The sequence below is a fragment of the Emydura macquarii genome, unplaced genomic scaffold (genome assembly GCF_026122565.2).
Source record: "Emydura macquarii macquarii isolate MOO-44397 ecotype Brisbane River unplaced genomic scaffold, CSIRO-AGI_Emac_v2 contig_2171, whole genome shotgun sequence".
In the NCBI taxonomy this organism is placed as follows: domain Eukaryota; kingdom Metazoa; phylum Chordata; order Testudines; family Chelidae; genus Emydura; species Emydura macquarii.
Genome location: NW_027132308.1, coordinates 2,987,446 through 3,000,008, shown reverse-complemented (window position 1 = coordinate 3,000,008; position 12,563 = coordinate 2,987,446).

The window sequence follows — 12,563 nt, the reverse complement described above, 5'->3', positions numbered from 1 at the left end:
TTTGCAGTCTGAATTTGTTTAGTTTCAGCTTTCAGACATTAAATCTTATACTTTTCTCTGAAGTGATCAAGTCACCCTTTAACCTTCTCTTTGGTAAGCTAAATAGAACGAGCTCCTTGGCTTTATCACTATAACGCATGTTTTCCAATCTTTTAATCAATCCCATGGCTCTTCTCTGAACTCTCTAATTTACCAACATCCTTCATGAATTGTGGACGGCAGAACTGGACACAGTATTCCAATAGTTGTCATACCAGTGCCTAGTCCACCTGTATCTAGAGTGGCCTCTGTCTGACAGCATTGACCTGAAAACAAGGAACCACATTTATTTAAGCTGCATGTCTTTTCAAGGGATACATTCACAATGAATAACCTTTGTTCCATCTGACTATTCATGGACCAAGTAAAGATACAGTGGGTAAGGTACAATGGATTTCTAGCTATCAATGTGACTTTAGATTTCTAACACCTTTCATTCAAAGATCAAAGTGTTTTAGAAATATTTATTTTTTTAATATATTTTATACCTGTGGAAAATATGAAAATATATATATAGTGAACATTTCACCCACCACTAAAGTATAGCCATATAAAAGCATAGTATAAAATAACAGCTATACAGATCTTGGATTGTTTAAAATTTTGCCTGTCACTAAGTAAAATGTAGTTCCTTGTTTTCAGGTCAATGCTGTCAGACAGAGGCCACTCTAGATACAGGTGGACTAGGCAGCTGCCTAGGCAGCAGATTTCTGAGTGTGGCAGAGGCAGATGAGGCTGCCTGGAGGGAGGAGGCAGCCTCCAGATGGGGCTCCAAGAAGCAGGAAGCAGACCCCAGTTGAGCAGCTGGGGAAGCACTCCCAATCTCTCCCCAGCTGCTAAAGGGCTCACCTCAAAAGGTGTAGGGGTTGCGGGTTGGAATGGGATAGTGATGCAGGGTGCAGGGGACCAGATGGGGAGTACAGGCTGGAAGAGTGTGGGAATAGATAGGGGGCTGCAGATTATGGGAGGTTAGGCAAGGGATTGGTGGGGGAGGGGCTGAGGTGCAGAGAACCCCAATCTGTCCAGTAGGAAGGTGCTCATGCCCCACTGTGAAAGAGAGATCAGTACCCTCATCTTGGAAGGCTTTGTGCAAGGCAAAGAGTCCATGCTGCCCATTAACTGTGCCCTATGAGCTGGGTGGTGCCTCCTGCCAGTACCCGGATGCTGGACTGTTCCCGTTCTGTGGTGTCTGGCATCGCGGTCCAGTGGCCTTTGCAGTTTCAAGTTGGGGTCTTGGATGATGTTCCAGGATGGGTGGCAGCAACCACAGGGGTAGTACTGAGGTCCTGCAGCAAACTTCTAAGGGGGTAGGAGATAGGCAGCACATAAATTATTATGATTTATTTGAAATATATCCTTCTGGAGACAGTTAACTAAATGTAACAAGAGACCAAAAGGTTTGTATAATACACTACGGGCAGATTACCTGGGCTTGGAAAACAAAGTCATTAACCTCTTACCTATCATTCACATGGTACTATTACTTTTTTCTGCAACAGCTAGTGATAGACAACTGCCATCACAGCCTGTGGCATTTGTAGAGCAAAAAGTACTCAGTTAATGTTTTGCATATTTCTTTTAGTATGAGGGAAAATATCTCCCCTTTTTGTGATCCAGCTATGCTTACAGATTTTCATGAGCCCTGTAGATGGCTGCTGCAACTGAAATACATACGGGAAGTAATGTGGCTATCATGAGCTTTGGCGCATACAGAGCTGTGATTATGGTGCTTTAATATGTAATTATTTGCCCCTGGCTTTCCCAGCAGGGAAAACTACAGAATGGACTTCCTTCCCACTGTTCTGTTTCATACCTTGACTCCTACTTGAGAAGGCTCTCTCAAAATGTAAATACATTTTAATGCAGGAGGACTCTTAGCACCCATTTTCCAGGTAAAAGGCACAGTACAACTATTTTATACTGTGTACAGTATAGTCTTCTCAACAACTTCTTTCCCTTCTTCTTGTGCACATACATTGTGACAGAAGCTAGCAGAGGATGACCTTATTGGCCTTCATTTATTATCAGTGACTAGGATGTATGAAACATCATACAAAAGGCATTGGTATAAATGGAGTTCACTAAATCTACCTGCAGCAAGTGGTTAATAATATGGTCACTTTCCCAATAATAGCGTGTAATACTTTAGCGTGAATGACCTGTTTGTTGTTTAAGCCCTGATATTTTTTCTGAGGACAGGTGTTTAGTGATGTACAACTCCAACCAACTGCCTGTTTATTGATGCAAAACCCAGAACGTCATTAACCTTCATCAGAGATTCCAAAATAAGGAGTTATTTTCATGCAGGTAAGCCACCACACCAGGTTAATAGTTTGGAGGAATGAAATGTAGAGTAAATGACATTGCCTGGGGAGAAATGGGCTATTTGCACTCACATTGTGTTATCCTTGCAAGGAAGACTCTCTTGTCATAATGTATATAACCAGACAAACTATGTTAAAACAAAGTTAAGATAAAATACACTACAGACATGCTGTAATTATCCCCCAAACCAAGCAGTACAAATCCAGGTTAAACATAAAATAAATCAAAACATGTTAAGTCATGGAAATACACAGCCTTGGCACCCAAACATTGTACTGTAGAGATATATGATTATGATTAAGGCATTTTACTGCTTGTTGGTCACAGATTAGATTAAACTGATTTAAGGATATATTTGATTTCCCCCCATATTTTCCCCAAATGTTAAGTTCTCTGTAGAGTTCTCTATAATATTATTCAGCCTCTGTTGAACGACAAAGTATCAGTTATAAAGAATAATGGGGAAAAAAAGACCATTAATTGCTATTTCCTCCTCCTCCCCCAGATTTTTGAGTTCCATCCTGTGCACAAGATTTCAATAACTTTTAACTGTAAGGGAAGTCTGAAGAATCTTGCATTATTCCGTGACGAAGATCACTTGGGGCAATTCCCCCCCCCCACCCCACCACACACAAATGACACTTGATGCCAATTTTCTTAAAGAATCCATTTTAAAAGTAATTTTAATTTCTTAACTAATTAATTACTTGTAAATTCTCAGTAAATCAATTCTATACTCAGAGTAAGTACAGACATTTTGAGGAGAATACAATTATTTTTCATACATAAAAACCAAAATCCATTAAGTACAAAACAACTCAAAATTAACTATTGAGCTGCAACTGGTGCCTCCATAAATACCCCTGCACTTGAAAACGTGAGATACATGACACCTGCACATAAAAACAAAGGGAACGCTAATGATACATACAGAAATCTTTTATTTATTATACAATTTTGAATTATTTCAGAAGTCAGCTATATAGATACCCTTTTATAATTTGTACTACGCTAGCAACTAGAGGGCCCAATCAGAATAGGACTCCATCATACTGGCTACTGTATGTTTAGTATTTGCTTTGCTAACAGAATAGCAGTGGTTCAGTCAGCACCCAGTTAAATTGATACCTTCTTGACTGGGATGATTACCGGAGAACAGACTGACTTCAGTTTGTTCCAACTACTCTACAAAAATGGATAGGTGGCACAGTTAGTAGTTTAAAACCATTTCACAGTAATTTACAAGTATGAATTGTTTCCTGGCATAAAGTTTCAATGCAACATTTTGTTCAGTGTAGCCATCTTCCTTGCTTTTTTGTTTCTATCAAATACTTCAATCTGCCTTACTATATTTTTAAACCGTGTTAAAATTTTGTTCAAAACTTACAGCAATTATAGTAATCAATTTTTTTTTCTCCCAGACCAATGAGCAACAATATATTACTTAACTGGCATCTTTCTCTTCTACTGGGATGTGCCAAAAGGAGCTTATTGTACTATAAACGTGTCAGAATTAAAAGTATTAATTATCCTTTGATAAAGATGACTCATAAATACACTGTTAATTACTGTAAAAATAGAGGTAACAAATTTTAGAATTCTCTTTTTACACACCAAGACCAACTATACATCTTCAGCTACAATGATATATTTTATATTAAGAAAACAAAATAAGAACAAATAAAAGTATGGTCTCAATTAGGTCCTCATCCAACTCCCACTAAAAATCAGTGGAAGTCCTTTAATTAACTTTGTAAATATTCTTGTATCTTACTGAAACTAGAGTCTTACACAGACCCTCTACTAATGTATGAAACCTTTCTTCATTAAACGTGTGCTCTAATTAAAGATTACTTTTATCCAGGTTCCCTAATGTCTTTTAAGCACGTCACTGTAACTATGGTGTGTGAATGATAATATGGGTCTAACCTCACCCTTAAGTTTTATTCTCAAAAGTATATATAACTAGCTATAGATCTGTTTTGTATACATAATCTGTTTTCTTCTAAAAGATTGTCTTTAGATCAGTCAATTATTGTCAGTTAAACTTCTGATTATATTCACTGATCTGGTTTTCATAACAACATAAAAATAAGTTTGTGTTCCATATTCTTGGGTGTCACACTCTTCTGTGGCTGTATTCTGTTCTTAGATGAGATAATGTACGAGATTTCTCATTCGTGGTTTTTTTGCCTCAGATTAAATACTGTTTGCATGCTGACAATACCTGCTTTCAAGTAAAACATTACTTACACATTCTAAAATGTGGATGAAGTAATGCAGTGCACTTATCACATACCCTTTTTTTGAATGAAGTATGCTTCAGTGCAAGCATAGTTTAACTCTAGAGTACTAATTTTTGTGGCTTTACATCTGGAACACCCACTTCAGAAATGTTCTGACAAGAAGCTAAAGAGATGTTAAGGCAAAATTACCGACCCCTAGAACTTTTCTTCTGAAGATGTTCCATTGTTGTTACTAAGATGAAATTTCAACATGAGGATTTTTAGATTTAGGATTTAAGTCCATAACCTGGATCCTTATTTATTAAAAAAAATGTCTTTAGTTTCCCCCCAATGTATAGCACGAAAAATAAAAGATTCCCCCATCCTCCAGATCCAGTACTATCATTTAAATCCTTTTCAGAAAGATCATTCTCAGAACAAGGTCCCTCAGCAATTTTTTTTTCTGAGACAGAGGTACATTAGTCTTTGGTAGCATCTGTAATAAACCGTTATTTAGTATTTTTTTCCGGGAAACAAGTTAACAGACTTTAATAGTTCAGAATTTTAAAAAATGTCTCTCTGATACATGTTCCAAGTAGACTAGCCATATTCAAATAAATGAATTAATTTATTAATGAACGACACTTCACTCTGCTCCAAATGTATTCCCTGGGTTGATCTTAGATATCTACAGTGTCAGAAAACTTGATCCTAGAAATATTGTTAAATTCTATTAAGTAAAAACACCTTTCACATTACTGTTTTGTCCCATGTTTATCATTTATAAAAGGAGAAGAGTGATATCTAGAGATTAAAGCAGACAACTGTTAGTCAGGAGATCAAGGTTCCATTCTGTCCAATGACTTGCTGAATATAATTGGGATGAAATACAACACGACTTGAGACAAAAAGTTGACCGTGCCAGACCAACCTCATCTCTTTATTTGAGAAGATATCTGTTTTGTGGAAAAAGGAAATTCATTAGAGTTAATCTACCTGGATTTCAGTAAAACTATTGATACAGTTCCACATGCGAAATTATTAGTTAAATTGGAGAAGACGAGGATTAATAGGAGAATTGAAAGGTTGGTAAAAAACTGGTTAAAGGAGAAACTACAATGGGTCATACTGAAAAGTGAACTCTCAGGCTGGAGGGAGATTACTAGTGGAGTTCCTCAGGGATTAATCTTGGGACCAATCTTATTTAACATTTTCTTCATGACCTTGGCACAAAAAGTGGGTGTGCGCTAATAAAATTTTCAGATGACATAAAGTTGGAAGGTATTGCAAATATGGAGGAGGACCAGAATATCATACAAGAAGATCTGGAGGACCTTGAAAACTGGAGTAATAGAAATAGGCTGAAATTTAATAGTGAACAGTTATGCATTAAGGGACTAACAACAAGAATTTTTGCTATAAACTGGGGACTTATCAGTTGGAAGTGACAGAGGAGGAGAAAGACCTGGGGGCACTGGTTAATGACAGGATTACTATAAGCCACCAGTGTGATGCAGCAATTAAAAAGAATGTAATCCTGGGATGCATCAGGCGAGGTATTTCCAGTAGAGTAGGGAATTATTGCTATTATACAAGGCACTGTTGAGTTTTCATTTAGAATACTGTGTGCAGTTCTGGTTTCCCATGTTTAAGAAAGATGAATTCAAACTGGGGCAGGTACAGAGAAGGGCTACTAGGATGATCAGAAGAATGAAAAACCTACCTTACAAAAAGATACTGAAGGACCTTGGTTTGTTTAGCCTAACAAAATGAAGAGAGATATGATGGCTTTCTATAAATACATCAGAGGGATAAATACCAGGGAGGGAGAGAAATTATTTAAGTTAAGCACCAATTTTGACACAAGAATAAATGGATATAAACTGGCCATTCACAAATTTATGCTTGAAATTAGATGAAGATTTGAAAATATCAGAGGAGGGAAGTTCTGGAACAGCCTTCCCAGGGCAGCAGTGGGGGCAAAAAATCTAATTTGTGTTAAGACTGAACTTGATACGTTTATGGACAGGATGGCCATACCACTGTAGGAAAGCTGTGATTGCTAGTAGAAAATATCCCCAATCGCAGGAGATGGGGCACTAGATGGGGAAGGCTTGTGACATGCTCAAGGTCTAACTGATCACCATATTTGAGTCAGGAAGGATTTTCCCCAAGTTAGATTGGCAAAGACCCTGAGGGGTTTTTGCCTTTCTCTGCAGCATGGAGCATGGGTCACTTGCTGGTTTAAACTAGAATAAATGCTTTGTTTTGACCCAACTCAAAAAATATTCTGACTTTTCTATTTGCCAAAACCCCCCACAAAAACTGGTTTTGCTTGGACACCAAACTACACTTTTTTTCCCCTCTATTTTTTGGAATTGACAGTGAGCTGAAAAAATCCATTATTCGCCCACCTCTATTTCTAATGGAATCTGAATTTTCTGAGACCCAGTCTGGTATGAAAGACTCAGCCCCCTGTAGTACAATACAATATTCTACAACTGAGATAGCAGTCCTTCCATAGGCGAGACACCACTGAAAGGTATTTAAATTAACTCTTTGGATAATTCATGCTTTAAACTATTCAGCTCAGCAAAATATTACAACAAATCAGGTGGTTTAAAAGGGTGAAGGTCATGTTGTAACATTCCTGTAGCATAAATATCAGGTCATATTGGTTTAGACTTCTCAATTTTTTTTAAAAAAAAGATACAAATATTATGCCTTATTTTCAGTTGCAACACTCGTATTTGCTCTGGCAGTATTATCACATTCAATTTTGAGAAAAACCTAGAGAAATTGTTAATATGGGAAATAAAGATAAATCATTCACAACTTTAGCATGTGCTAATAGTCACTGTGATTTAACAATCTGTCCCCAAATGAATCAACTTAAATTAGTATGAATTTTTTTTAGGGTTTTTGGCATGAATTTAAAGTAAAGCAAACTATAGGCCATGAAAATAAGTGACTACATTTTTCAAGTTATACTAGCTAATTAGGTCATATTGTGGATTATGACTATAATTACTGAAGGCAAAGGGTGCTAAAACCATTCATGCAATATGTCTCTTCTGCAGCATGCATGCACTTAAAATTTGGTTAGCAAACGTCACCAATTTTTTCACTTGTCTCTTTAAGGATCTTTTAAGCATAGACTAACAGAAACAAACAAACTCTGGCTAATCAAGTGTAAAGTATATTTAGGCAGACCAAAAAAGAATTTGAAGAGCAACTAGCAGAAGACACAAACTAGCAGCCATTTTTTTTTAGATCATCAGGAGCAGAAAGCAAAAATGTCAGTGGGGCCACTGGATAATGGAGGTGCACAAAAGGACCACTCAAAGAAGACAAGGCCATTGTGGAGTAGCTAAATTAATTCTTTGCATTGGTCTTCACTGCAAAGGAAGAGAGAGAGATTCCACGCCTGAACCATTTTTTTAGGTGAGAAATCTGAGCAACTGTCTCAGATTGAGGTGTCAGTACAGGAGGTTTTGGAACAAATTGATAGATTAAACAGTAATAAGTTACCAGGACCAGAAGGTGTGTTCTGAAGGAACTCAAATATGAAATTGTGGTATATAATTTATTGCTTAAATCAGCCTCTGTACCAGATGACTAGAGGATAACTAATGTAACGCCGATTTGTTTTTTAAAGGCTTCAGAGGTGACTCTGGCAATTAAGGCTAGTAAATCTTACTATGGTAAAGAAAAGAACTATTAGACACATAGATGAATATGATTTGTTGGGGAAGGGTCAACATAGAGTTTGTGAAGGGAAATTGTATCTCATCAATGAATTAGAATTCTCTGAAGGGGTCAACAAACATGTGGACTAAGGTGATCCAGTGGATCTAGTATACGTGGACTTTCAGAAAGCCCTTGACAAGGCCCCTTACCAAATTAAGCAGTCATGGGATAAGAGGGAAGATCCTTTCACAGATCAGTAACTGGTTAAAAATAGGAAATAAAGGGTAGGAATAAATGATTAATTTTCATATTGGGGAGAGGTAAATAGCAGTGTCCTCAAGCATCTGGGACCAGTGCTGCTCAACATATTCATAAATGATCTGGGAAAAGGGCTAAACTGTGAAGTGGCAAAGTTTGCAGATATACAAAACTACTCAAGATCAGTCCAAAGCTGACTGAGAAGAGTTGCAAAGGGATCTCACAAAACTGAGTAACTGGGCAACAAAAAATTGAATTTCATCTGCTGTTGATAAGTGCAAAATGATACACATTGGAAAAAATAATCCCAGTTATACAGACAAAATAATGGGATCTAAATTATCTGTTACCACTCAACAAAGGATATTTTAGAGTTATTGTGGATAGTTCTCTGAAAATGTGCAGCAGCAGTCAAAAAAGCTAACAGAATATTAGGAACCATTAGGAAAGGGATAGATAAGACGACAGAAAATATAATGCCACTTTATAAATCCCTGGTGCACCCACACTTTGAATACAGTGTGCACTTCTGGTCAACTCATCTCAAAAAGATATTAGAATAGAAAAAGGTATATAGAAGGATTAGGGGTACGGAACATCTTCCACATGAGGAGAGATTAAAAAGACTATGACTGTTCATCTTAGAAGAGAGGAGACTGAGTGGAGTATGATAGTGATCCATAAAATCATGAGTAGCACAGAAAAAGTGAATAAGAAAGTGTTATTTAGCCATTCACATACCACATGAACAAGAAGTCACACAATGAAATTAAAAGACAGGTGGTTTAAAAAAACCCAAAAAACCTAAGAAAGGACTTCTTCACATGACAGACAGTCAATCTGTGTCACGGGATGCTGTAAAGGCCAAAAGCATAACTGGGTTCAAAAAGAATTAGATAAATTGATAGAGGACAGATTTGTTAATGGCTATTAGCCAAGGTGCTCAGGGATGCAATCGCTCTGTGTGTCCCTAAATCTCCAACTGCCAGAAGGTGGAAGACGACATGGGATAGATCACTTGATAAATTGCCCTGTTCTGTTCACTCACTCTGAAGCATCTGGCACCAACCATTGTTGGAAGACAGAATACCAGACTAGATGGGCCATTGGTGTGACCCAGCATGACCATTCTTATGTCTAATGGACCAGTGGAATTGTGTGTGGATATTAGAAACAGGGAAACAGTGTGACACATCACTGAGCATTCTGGTCCTGATACTGCAAAGCACTTAAGGACATCATGCTTACCTTTAAGCATGTGTGTAGTCCCACTGTAGTCACCAAGATCCCTTGCTTTGCACAGAATGACAAACCCTAATTGTATTTACATTCACAGAACTCCACTGAGTGCTTCTTGTATTTGTTGGACTGTACCTATTTGTACCTTTAGGACCTGATCTTTCAACTGCAGTGGTGTGGTTGTATGCATAGCATGTACATTACTACCGTGAGGCATGCAGAAATCTTCAAATCTGAGCAAACTGGAGCTGATTGATGATTTTAAATTAAAATAATGACATTCAGCTTCCAAAATTTAAATACAAAATTGGGTCAAATTTGACAGTTTCACCCAACGTGAGCTTTGACATAGAGTTTGTCTGAACCTTCAGCTCAGCTCTTGAGTTGGAGTGGAAAATCCATGTGCATTATAAACTAGCAAAATATTTCACAATCCCCTGCAAAACCTCAGTTTAACAAAGCTCTAGTACAGACCTTCCCCTGCTTGCACATTTCTGAAGCTACTTTTTAAAAATAATTATCTAACATGTAACAGGTGCACCAGCATAAATGGAGGACGGATTTATGATGGACAATGAACCATCATGAAATCCCTTTACACCAACATTTTCAGTTCTTTATTCATTAATTGTAGTCTGGCATCTTAATAGCCAACTAGTCTGCCAAGCCAGATGGCACACTGTTCACAGTACTCCAGATTTCAGGATTCCAGAGCACAACCTTTGAAGGTGACTGTCATCCTTGCTCTTCATTGACCTCCAGACTTAGAGAAGTAGAGCTCAGCTTTTGTAGAGTGCAATCTCGGAGAAAGTAACCAAGCTTCAATTAAAATAGACTTGAGTTAGTCAGGCTTGTACTACATACCTGTGATTTGCTAGCAGTGCAGTTGGCTGAACAATGAGAGATTCAGAGTTAACATTGGTTTTGCATCCTGTTCCCTTATGCAGTATTTCTCCCCATCTTTACAATGAACTGACTCTTTGCTCCTTCACTATTGTTTGGTTAGCAACTATAACGTGCATTTGCCTCCTTTTCAATGGGTGACATAAAAATACAGAGCTACAGAGAAATTCACACTGATACTTGAAATCACACAGGTGTGCCTAACTCCAAGCAGCATTTAAAAAACAAAATAAAAGAAAAAACATTGTCCAAAGTCTTGAATTGCTGTCTTTCTGTGCTTTACGCCATAGCCCAAATTCCAGCCATTCCATCACCCCTCCAGGAGGGAGAAATGAGAAATATCAAGAGCCACTGAATGCTGAACATTCATAGTGGATCAGCAGAAGAACATCTGTTCTGAGTAATGTTCTAATTGTGATATTTTTCCAATGTATCAAAAGCATTCAATGGCCTCTAACTCTCACAGCCATTTTTATGGCACTCTAATGTTAGTCAGAGCTCTTAACAAGGGCCGTATTATCCATTAGGCTACAATAGGCACAGCGCCTAGGGACTTCGAAACTTTCAGGGCCTACGAAAAAAAATGTTATATATAATTTTTTATTTTTATTTAAAAAACTATTTATTAATACCTTAAAATCAAATTAGTTATTTCAGTTGGGGGGCCTACAAAGGCAAATGTGCCTAGGGACCACGAAGATCTTAAAACAGCCCTGCTCTTAACCATCTTGGGATTTTAGTTTTGGATTACCTAATGCACCTCTCCCAAGAAATCAGGAAGATTCAAAGAGGGGACTGGACTTTTGTATGAATAAAAATATCCAGAGTTCTATAATACACTACAGAAAATGTTTTAAAAAGGATATAAAATCTCATGTTTCAGGGATCAAGGACAGACTCCCTTGTAGAACACCATCATAGGTATTCTGGGGCATCTTATCCCCTTCCTTTAAAAGCATCTGGTGCTGGCCATTGTTGGACATAGTGTACTGGACTAGGTGGACCAGAAATCTGATCCAGTATGGCAGTTATGTTCCTCTCCTTTTATTTTTTTCTCTGCCACTTATAAAAAATTCATGTTTAAAAATAGAAATTTATTTTCCTGCTGTAAATCAATCTAGAAAATGGTGAGGCTCAAGAACTGTCTTCTATCTGGTATTTGAAAATACTTTTCAATGTTGCAGGTTACTTTTGAACTTGGGATACAATCAGAGTCTCATTCTGGTACTCAAAGCAGGGAGATGGGCTCTATCACCAGAAGTTTATTCTCAGTGCTCACGCGGTGAAAAAACATAACCAAGTGAAGAGTCATTAAGCGTAAGAGCTGATGTGACACTAAAACTACATACCAGCACTTAAATGTACCTTTCCTTCCCCTTACCCACAGGTTTAAGGGTCCTCTGAGTGAAGGAGACTTGAAGAACATTGGAAGAAAATATGGGCATATGAATTCCAACACAAGCTTTTCAAACAACCCTTCACCTCAGCCATGGGAGAAGTCAAGAGTTGCTTTTTCTCTTGAATGTTTTCCAGTTGTGAACTACTTCATCAACTGGCACTGCTGCCTCCCCACATCACCCCAGAAGTCAGTTCTTCTCAATGTAAGGCAACTATCAACTTACTACTGTGGTGTCTTTGCCACATCTGTGGTGTCTTTGCCAGTATGTAGTATGAATGAGTAGTACAACACTTCTTCACTGAACAAAATGCTTTCTTATAGCAACCATCTTGAGAAACTGAAAGCAAGCCAAATCACCATCCATGATTCAGATCCATACCTTTTATGGCTGGTGAAACACACTCCTGTTGACTGATAGTTAGCTTCACCTTTGACCAAGGAAACTTATCCTTCACCCTAAAATATACAAACATTCTGACCATTTT